We start from the raw sequence: 10423 nt of genomic DNA on the forward strand, positions 1-10423 counted from the left end.
TTGATTGTTTATTTTCTCTCTCTCTCTCTCTCTCTCTCTCTCTCTCTCTCTCTCTCTCTCTCTCTCTCTCTCTCTCTCTCTTTGTCGTCCTGCACACACACCATCATACACACCTGTAATAAACAAAAACAAAACAAACAACAACAAAAAAAGATAAATAGCCTTTTATTCGATACATAACTACATGTTGGCTTGGTAGGTTTAGTTGAAACTAGTTCCATTCCGACAAAAAAAGAAATAATAGTAAAAAAACAGAACAACCTATGAGCTTCTTTATGTATTGCTTCTGCCGCTGTAGTGTCCTGGTCAGATTTAAAGATGATAAGACTACATATATCTGAAATACTGTATTTACAAATGCATACCAGGGCTGGCCTCAACAAACAAACAAAAACAACAACAGGAGGGGGGTGGGGGGAGGGGGGTCGACTCCATCCACTGAGCAGCTCGTTGCTGATAAATGCTTTTGTTTTCCTTTTATTATTTTTGTTGTTTTGCTTAAATACTTTTTTAAACTCGTAGCGTTCGGCGAAAGCTCTCCGCCGCGCCGCCGCCGCCGCCGCACGTCCACGGAAAAGCAGCGCGGCCGAGAGAGGGCGCCCCCCGGTGGACGCGCAGCCTTAGAAAGCTTCCCAGAGAGTTTTATTTTTGCAAGTGTATAGTTTTAATTGAATATTTTTACTGATGAATGATTGAATGTATTTTGGGAGTCGAGCAGATGTTGTCGGGGTTTTTTCTGTCTGAATGTCGGAAGAGGAAAGAATTGAGCACACAAGTACCAGCGAGAGAATTCAAATGAAATAAAATAACAGACTTGTAATTTGAACTTGATCATTTTATCTTTCGTTGAATGGTGAAAGCGACAACACTGAATTTTGAGATGAATTATTCCTGTAAATTTGCACCGTCTGGTGTTCATTTCCTTCGAAAGGCTAACGTAGCTTATTAGCAGTGTTGAACCATTTGCTTTTATACGAGCTTTATAAAGTTCTGTTGACGCGTAAACGGTTCCACAAAAGAGAAACAAAACTTGAAAGATAAAAAAATGAAATGTCTCTTAACAGTGTTGCTAACTGGCAGTTTGTAGGCTAGCTACCTCGCTGTATCCCCGGTGTGCTAGCATGTTAGCGGTTAGCAGTTGAGATGCTATAACCAAAAAACCCCTATGGGGGATGAATCCAGCCGTACCACTTCCTGTTGTAACAAGGCCTTATGAGGCGGTGAATGTCCAGGGGGTTTGGGGGGCGGGGGGAGTTAACCTTCCAGATTTTATTCACGCTACAACAAAAGTCAAACGTACAGTCGGACTCGTGTGCTCGAGTCCTTCCTTTGCTTCTTTTAAACTTGCTCTGTTTGCTTATGCTGAATTTTCTCTTTGTGGGCACCTGGTTTCCTCAAAAAGAATTTATGCAATGAGGTCGCGTTTCAAAGACCAGCGGAGTTACGATTTGTACGGCATCGAGGACGAGCCCTGAAACGGGTTCGGTCCGTACGGGTGGGCCGAGTTTCCGCCTTCAAAAAAAATACAAATTTGCCACGAAATTCAATGACTGTCCACTTTTAAGTCCAAAACTTGAAGAACAAGGCGTCTTCACAGTTTCACTTTGATGAATTACCATCTGAAGCCTCTGAAATATTGATTTCATGTTTGTTTGACAACGGAAAAGCTTCTTTTTCTGTTACTTTGAACTTTACCAGCCGGAACGACGCCGGTTCATTTGTGCTTATTTAATTAATCCTCACTGTCACTAACATATTTTTATTAGATTATTTAATGTAGAAAAAGCTGAAGGGTAAAAAAAAAAAAAAAAAAAAGCACTTATCTTCATTTTGAACTGCTTTCTAAGTCATTAAGGAATTTTAACGATGGAAAAAAAAATCACAAAATGACTTACAGCAAAAGTATTTTATTATTTCTAATACCAGGTATTTAAATTAGTCTGTGGACTGTTTGGACTTTTTTTTGGTTCATTCACGGTTGGATTTTATTTCTCGTTAATGTGTCAGAAATTCACGGCAAAAAAAACCAAACTTGGTATGTGTGCGAAGGAGGACGGCTTCTGGTCACTACTGTTTTGGGGGAACCAGGTGCTCGAAGTGTCTTTTTAAAAGGGGAGTTGAGGCCAGCCCTGCTTCATAACTGAGGTTCTGCTTCTTCTACTACTGCTACTATCAAACAACCAGCTCCTGGGCACAGAAACAGGCCTGAACGCTGATTTTCAAACTCTTTCTGCTACTCCAGGTGTATTTGATTTTTTTTTTTAAACTTCGCATACCAGCATTTTTGAAGTCAGAACTCAAAATTGATTTAAGAGCACCAGCTTTTTTTGTTTGTTTGTTTGTTTTTCGTTCCCGACATGACAAAGACGCGTTTTTATTAATCAGCCGACTCGGTTTCGCAGTCGAAAGTTGAAAGCGTCTTTGTCATCGATGCTTGTTTTTTTGTTTTTTTTGTTTTTTGAAAAAGTACTCGCGCTTCTGTTTCTGTCGCCCAGGTCAGCAAAACCAACCTGTTAATGTCTGCTGTATTTCAATAAAACACAGCCTTTTTCAAAGGGTACACCTCGTGCTCTTCACTGTGTCTGTATATGTGCTCTTCTTCCTCTCAACTCAACTCACACGTGTTCACCTGTTTTAATGTTTGCTATATTTCAACCCTACATTTATTTCTACGCCACAAATTGTTTTCGCCCGTGCGATCAAACGGTGCTTCAAACAGAATTTAGTTTTTTGTTCTCGTACTCCCACAGCTGCAAAAAAGAAAATCAACATGTGAACATGTGAGGTTTCTTTAATAAGGCGAATTTGTTCTTGTCTGCGTTACAGAAACAAATGTTTAAAACAAATTCATAATTTCTAGATTGAGCAGACGTGTGTTGGTGTGTTTATGACTTTATATAAAAGAGTTCGTAGCTTCAGGTCTGTAAAATGGTTCTGATCCAGAAGCGTCTTCAGCTGCAATACCAGCGAGTGCCACTAGAGGTCGGCTCCAAAAAGCCTCCGGCTCCATAGACTCCCATTCAACTTCTCTCATCAAATCCAAAGTGAATAAAATGTGTCCATCAGTTATCTCGGTGTTGTTAGCTAAAGTCACTCCTTCTTCTTAGTTTTCTGGAGGTCCATCTGAAAATAATCCCTCATTCATTAGAAAAGAAGATTCAAGAACACCTGTTTTTGGGGGCGTGTCTGTTTGATTGACAGGCCTGTGGTGCAGTCAGGTTACAGCTATCGGTGGGCGGGACGTAGTATCGTCAGGTTTCCGATCAGATCGGTCAGATCCACCGCTGGCTCCTCCCCCAGCTCGTCCAAATATGGTCACTTCCTGCTCCAAACTAGCAAAGATGGTGACGGACAGAATCTGAACTGGAGGATTCATAACGTTCACAAACCAACGATGACATCACTGATGGTTGATGACATCACTGATGGTTGATGACATCACTGATGGTTTATGCACATGGAATATCGATAGAAATGTTCGTAGTCAAAACGAGGCCACGTTATACTACATTAATTCAATGTAGTAAAACTTCAGGAATCAGCAATCTACCAAATGTATTTTGTCACCTATTAAGGGTGTGAATTATTTATATTTTTCAATTCCTAATTGTATTACTTTATTTGAATTTCATAAAATGCGCAATATAATGTCATTTTTATTTGTTAACTCAAATGTGAAAGTGGTGAAATCTCTTTGGCTTCTCCGAGTATCCGTCCTGTAACATCGCAGGTCGTCCAGCACCCGTCTATCCAAGCGGCGGCTGGTTTGACCGAGTTTTTACAGACGACGTCTCACTCGTCTGACGCCCTCAATACAAACTTATCTCATGTTCACGAATTAATCAAAACGTGGGAAACAAACGAATCAAAACGTGAGAAGAAGAATAAATATAACGTATGAAATAGCTCGTCTCTTTTTTGAGGTGTCCCGTCTCTCCGACACCGGAACACGTTGACGAAATGTTTCTTGAGACTTTCTAAAGTTTGGTTTAACAAACGTTTTTTTTACGCTTGGTGAATGTTTTATGTTTTATGTCCCTTTGCAATCATTTATTATCATTTATGTTGTTTTGTTTAATTTATATCTCTTTTTATATCTTTGCGTCTCTGAAAGGACGTTTTGTCTCTTCGTGGTCATTTTGTGTCTCCACGAAGTTGTTTTGCATCTTGTGTAATTTGTCTCTTTTTAGTCCCTTTTTTACTCTTTGGTGTCATTTGATGTCTTTTATTTGTCATTTTTTCCGTTTTGTGTACTTATGGAGTTTTTTCGTTGTTTCATGTCTTTTGTATCTTTGCATCTTTTTGGGTCCTTTTTCCATCTCAGAGGACGTTTTGTCTCTTGGGGGCCATTTTGTGTCTTCAGTCAGTTGTTTTCTCTTTAGTCGCTTGTTATTTTTTTATTTTTTGAGTAATTCTTTTTGTCTTTCGGAGCATTTTGACTCTTTGTGTCCAATTGCAGTTGTTTTTTTCGTGTCTTTTAACGGAGCTTTGTGACTTTTCAACGAGACGTATTGAGGATTCTTGTGTAAAAAGGCCTCTGATCATCAAAGTATATCCAACAAACAGATATGATAAATTAGACGGCGCCATCGTGAACCATAAACAGATCAAATTTCTCCCTTTTGATTTCTAAGTTTCCTCGATTTAGAGATTTGAGCGCAGCCGAACTTTTTCCCGACGACGTTGTCCACTCGAACCTCGAGAACGTCTTCAGGCAGATCTTTAGTTTGTCTTTGCAGAGAACTTCATCCACTCCGGTTTGGACTAAACAGACTCTCATCTGGCACTCGAGCATTTAAAAACACAAATGTTGACCTCCTGCTCCCCTCTGTCCGCAATCCAGCCCGGTCCGGTGAAGTGAGCTGAGCGCTCGGGGGGGAACTTCGGCCGATTTCACCCGCTTCAGTTTCAGAGATGATGGAGATCAAGATGAGAGGATGGAAAACAGGGTTTTTTTTAAGAATTCAAATAACTTCTACCAGCGGCTTTTGAAACTATTGACGCCTGATGCAGCTGTAAAGGATGAGAGGGGATTTGAGGGGGGGGGGAGGGGGGGTCTGCTGCCTGTTCAGCATTTCTCATTGCAGATGTTCTCCACGTCGCTGAGCCCATCCCGAGCAAACTGTAATATCTGGTCGGTATTCTCAAAGGACATCACGGCGCTGGTGTTAATTTAAGATAAGCGCTGCCTTTGGAATCACAATGAGAACGAAGGGGGCTGTAAAAAAAATTAAAAACCGAATAAGAATAAAGGTGAGGAATCACATTTGGGCCCGATAGCTGCACACGGAGGAGTGAAAGCTGTCGTGCCCTCCGAGTGCTTCGAGTGTGTGTAAAGTGTGTAGCTCCTCTAATGATGTGTGTGTGCGTCTAAATATTCATATTGTGTGCGTTCAGTGTTTTCTGTATTTTTTTGCAGCTCATGTCTCCGCAGATAAATCAAGCTGCAAACATCTCCTGCAGAAAACACTTTTTATTTTTTTTCTGTGTGTGTGTGTGTGTGTGTGTGTGTGTGTGTGTGTGTGTGTGTGTGTGTGTGTGTGTGTGTGTGTGTGTGTGTGTGTGTGTGCGCCTGACGCTGCGTTCGAGCCCCTGTGGGAAATCAGGTAAATACGAGATCTGTACTTGAAAAGCTTTTCTTCTTAACCTCAGAGCGGTAAATACTGCTTGAAATTCAAAACCTTGATCAAACTTGCACTGCCTCATGTAAAGACTTTTTTTTATTGTGCATTTCATGTATCATAAAATCTTGCAGGTGCGTGCAAATTAATCTTTAAAATAACCGCGGCCGGGTCCGAATTAGGAATTTACAAAAGGAAAAAAAAAAATGCAGCCAACACCAAAAATGCAAAATGCGTCAAAAAGCAAAACAACCTGAAGCTCTTTTGACTCCTCGTGTCAGTTTGTCCAGATGAGAATTAAACGGAGGGAAGCTGCAGGGAGACGTGAGAAATAACTGGAGGTTATTCAGAAATGCAGTTCAAATGAAAAACGGTGAACCGGTCTTCAGACGAAGCACTCAAGAAATAAAAAGGTGAAAAAGTGATCTGAAGACCAATAAAGTTTTATTTTAAATAATAGTAAATGAATAATAATCCAGAGCGGTAAATACTGCTGGAAATTCAAAACCTTGATCAAATGTACGCTGCCTCGTGTAAAGACATTTTTATTTCTTACATATTTCACGTATCATAAGACGCTAAGACGCCTCAGAAGGTCCCGGTGGAACTCTGTGTTGACAGTCTGACTCTGGGGAACGAATTCACGGTGACACAAAGAAAACCCAGCTGGTGTCTCCTGAACCCGACGCCTTCTTCTTCTTCGGTCTCGGACGGTGAAGCTCTTGAGTCGACTCTTGAAACGTTGAACGTCTCTCAGAAACACCTCGTCCGGCTCGGCGCTTCGTTTCGAGGACGTTTGTTGAACATTTACAGAGTTTGACCTTCAAAATCTCAAGTTTCATGTCCACAGTGAAAAAAAAATCTCATTTTGTCCTCCAGAGATCTAAAATTGATTTTATCCTTCTGTGCATTTTGTGGAAAAAGATCTTGTAACAGAAGTGATTCAATTTAACTGCTTTTTTTTTTTTTATTTTTTTTTTTTTTTTCCATTTGATTCTTTAAGAAAATAAATGTTTTATAAAGTAAATGGTTGAAATCAACTGCTTGTTTGTTTTTTTACAGTATTATGAGGAATCCTGTCAGTTAGTTTTCATGTAAATGTTCTGTATCTCTACAGCCTGCAGCGCAAAGCTGCTGGAGTTAAACCCTCCACCCCCCACCTCCTCCTCCTCCTCCTCCACCACCTCCACCCGTTCAGGGGGAGCGTGGAGCCTGCGGTTCCCCCGTGAGGCCGCTCGGCAGCCCGACTGCGGTTGTACTCTGCAGCTCCCACGTGTGAACCGGAGTAACTGTGTGAATGTGAATCAGGATGTTGTTGAGACAGAAACACGCCGGCTCAGAGAAGATTCACCGGCATGAATAAAAAAAAAACTAAAAAGGAAATCTCAGGCGAGGAGTCCCGTGAGAAATCTCACCCCCGACTAGGTTTTCCTCTCGCTAAACTACCGAAGGGATTGAAGCCGGCTCCTCCTGGAGCTCTTTGAGATGCTCGACGGATGTACGACGATCACCTGAAATCAGACAGAGAAGTCGACTCAAAATTAAGCAAAAACAGAAGACGTGGAAACGCGTTACGCAACAGGTCTCGCGTCCTAATTGGCCGGTGAGACGCAGCCGCCGTAAGATTCTACGAAAAAGACTTGATGTAATTATGTAATTGTGTCTTTTGTTATTTATTTATTGTCCACGCCGAAGCTCGGCGCCGTTGCTTCACCTCTGTACGTTTCCCCGCCTGGAACCCCTCCCTCAAAAAAAGAAGCCCTGAAAGGCAGCAGCAGATATTTTACAGAAACTACGTCCGAAGGAAGAAGACGTGATATTTAGAATTCTGAAAAGGTCGAACACGAATCGACGTTTTGAAACGCGACTCGACTAAAGAATCCTTCAAAGACGTCTGAAGAGCTCGAAGTTCGGACGCGGCGGAGACGCAGTGTGTCCACGAGAAACGGGGATAAAAGACGACCACAGTCAAAAGGTAAAGAGTTGATCTGTCCTCTCAGTATGAACAGGGACAGGACCCCCCTCCTCCCCCCATCCATCCGCTGATCCACTTTCCGAGCAGAATAATAATTGGATGCTTTTATTGATCGGTGCAGAGAAAAACTCCTTTTTGGGTTTCTTCCACACCGAGGTCAGAGGTCAGAGGTCGCGCTCTGCGAGCCGTTGAACATTCACCGTCTCGTCATTTTCTGTTTTTTTCTTTGTTGCCAGGATCTTTCTATCCGATTGCCGCATCTCGATTCAGGAGCGGATCCTCGGTAAGACGCCAAGCGCAAAACTTTGACCTTCGCCACCGACCCCGGACTCTGCAGGTGAGTTCATGAGGTCGGCAGCGTCCAGGTAAAACAAACACGTCCACGCAACTCAAACCGCTGCCGGCTCTCAGCGCCGGTCAAAGTGCACACATCAGTTTTTTTAAATAAACTCTTAATTTACTTTTGTTTCTCAACGTAGATTCCTACAAAGTTCAAATTCTCATCATTTCATCCACAAAGTAAACTGGAAGCTGTTCTTCAACCATTTGTAGTAAAAACACGAGTTTGGTCTTTTGAAAGGAAACTCTGAAGTCTTATCCCCAACACTGAGTCACTTCAGGTGTTACTGCCACCCAGCTAGACAAAACGTTTAGTTAAAAAGTGCCAGGAGATGACTGAAGGTCTTAGCTGGACAACAGTATGAAGTCTGACCTCATCCAGATTCAAATTTGATAACAATAATACAGAAAAATAATGTTTTCCACGTGTTTTTCTGAGGTTATGTTCAGCCGTTTCCAAAGAAAATGCCATTTGGAGACGTAACAAGTAGTAAAAAATATAATTAATATAAAACAAGAACAGATCAAACTGTTTGCAGTAACATGAGTGAAAACTATAAAGTTAGTAAAAGGTCCATCTGGGATTGACTTCATGATAAAGTTCTTAAGTCTTTAACAATCTGGTCAAATTCCAATAAAATTTGCCAAATAATTCTCATCATTTCACCCACAAAGTAAACTGGAAGCTGTTCTTCAACCATTTGTAGTAAAAGCCTGAGTTTGGTCTTTTGAAAGGAAACACTCTGAAGTTTTATCCCCAACACTCAGGATCACTTCAGGTGTTACTGCCACCGAGTTATACAAGTTTGAACACACTAAAGTAGAAGTTTTTTTATTCTCGCCTAAAAAAATCTTTTGTTAAAAAGCCTGCAAATGACTGAATCTATGAGGTCTTAGCTGGAAAGCACAATGGGGCTAAAGTCTGAAGTCTGACCTCATCCAGATTCAATTTGATAACAATAATACAGAAAAATAATGTTTTCCACATGTTTTTCTTTTCAGGGATTTCTGAAGAAAATGGAGACGCAACAAGTAGTCTGGTGAAAAATGTCATTTATATAAAAAAAAGAACGGATCAAAGTAACATGAGTGAGCTATAAAGTTTGTAAAAGGTCCATTTGGCATTGATTTCATGATTAAAGCTCTTAACTCCTTAATGATCTGGTCAAATTTGTCAAAAATTCCTTGTTGATTCATCCCCAAAGTAAACTGGGAGCTAAACTGACGCGACAATACGACGTCCCGCCCACCGATAGCTGTAACCTGACTGCACCACAGGCCTGTCAATCAAACAGACACGCCCCCAAAAACAGGTCTTCTTGAATCTTCTTTTCTAATGAATGAGGGATTATTTTCAGATGGACCTCCAGAAAACTAATAAGAAGGAGTGACTTTAGCTAACAACACCGAGAGAACTGATGGACACATTTTATTCACTTTGGATTTGATGACAGAAGTTGAATGGGAGTCTATGGAGCCGGAGGCTTTTTGGAGCCGACCTCTAGTGGCACTCGCTGGTATTGCAGCTGAAGACACTTCTGGATCAGAACCATTTTACAGACCTGAAGCTACGAACTCTTTTATAAACAGTCTGTGCGAGTACCTCAGTAAAATGACTCCTTGTTCATCTACAGAGAATCAGTTCGTACAACACAATTAAAAACACATCGGTGAGAAACACGGTTACAATTTAATATGAAATAAAACAGCCGGAGGAATAATTCAGAACTGATGTGCTCGTCAGGTTGTGATTATCTTTAGTTTAGTGAGCTCGTACATGCAGCTGCTCCAGATCATTTTTTTCCAGGTTTCAGCAGAGCTTCTCGTCCACCGACGTGTGATGAAGAGAAAATTTAATCAAAAGTTAAACCGACGTGTGAATCACGCTTTAATGGGCGGCTGCACGTCAACAGAGGCCGTTTCCTCCGATCAGACGAGACGTTATTGGACCTCTCCAGGAAACCGTCCACAAGCCATCCGGCTGCACTTTATTCTTTCTTAAAACTCGTGCGCAGCAGGTTTTTCCGCTCGGCTCTGGTTCCCGGAGCTCCGAGCAGGTCGGCGCTGAGCCGAGCCGCCGAAGCAGCTGCTGGAGTTCAGACTCCTCTTAAATATTCAGGCACAAGTATTAACTCCGCGCTGAAGCTCGTCCGTTTCAGTTTAAAGCTGTTTTCATTTTAAAAAAAAAAAAACACCTGGAAGTTTTATTGTCTTTGCTGTTAAACATCCACATCAAAGGTCTGTCTGCATGAGAATACCTCCGATTTATTTTCACATTAGAGCTGAACGATTCGTCCGTTAATCAATCAGTCGACAGGAAAACAATCTGCCAACAAGTTGATTTGTTCTTTTGCTGTTTTTGTTTTTAGAAAATGTGTTGCAATTCTTTTGTTTTCAGGTGTTGCAGGTGAACGGGGTGGAAATTTAAACTCCTGGATGTCCCCATGAAAGTTCCCCAGCTGGTTGCTCATATAAAACCAGTTATTTC

The sequence above is a fragment of the Brachyistius frenatus genome, unplaced genomic scaffold, assembly GCF_029030835.1.
Source record: "Brachyistius frenatus isolate BFR_SWC_R1_liver_20210118 unplaced genomic scaffold, ASM2903083v1 Contig_91, whole genome shotgun sequence".
Taxonomy (NCBI): domain Eukaryota; kingdom Metazoa; phylum Chordata; class Actinopteri; family Embiotocidae; genus Brachyistius; species Brachyistius frenatus.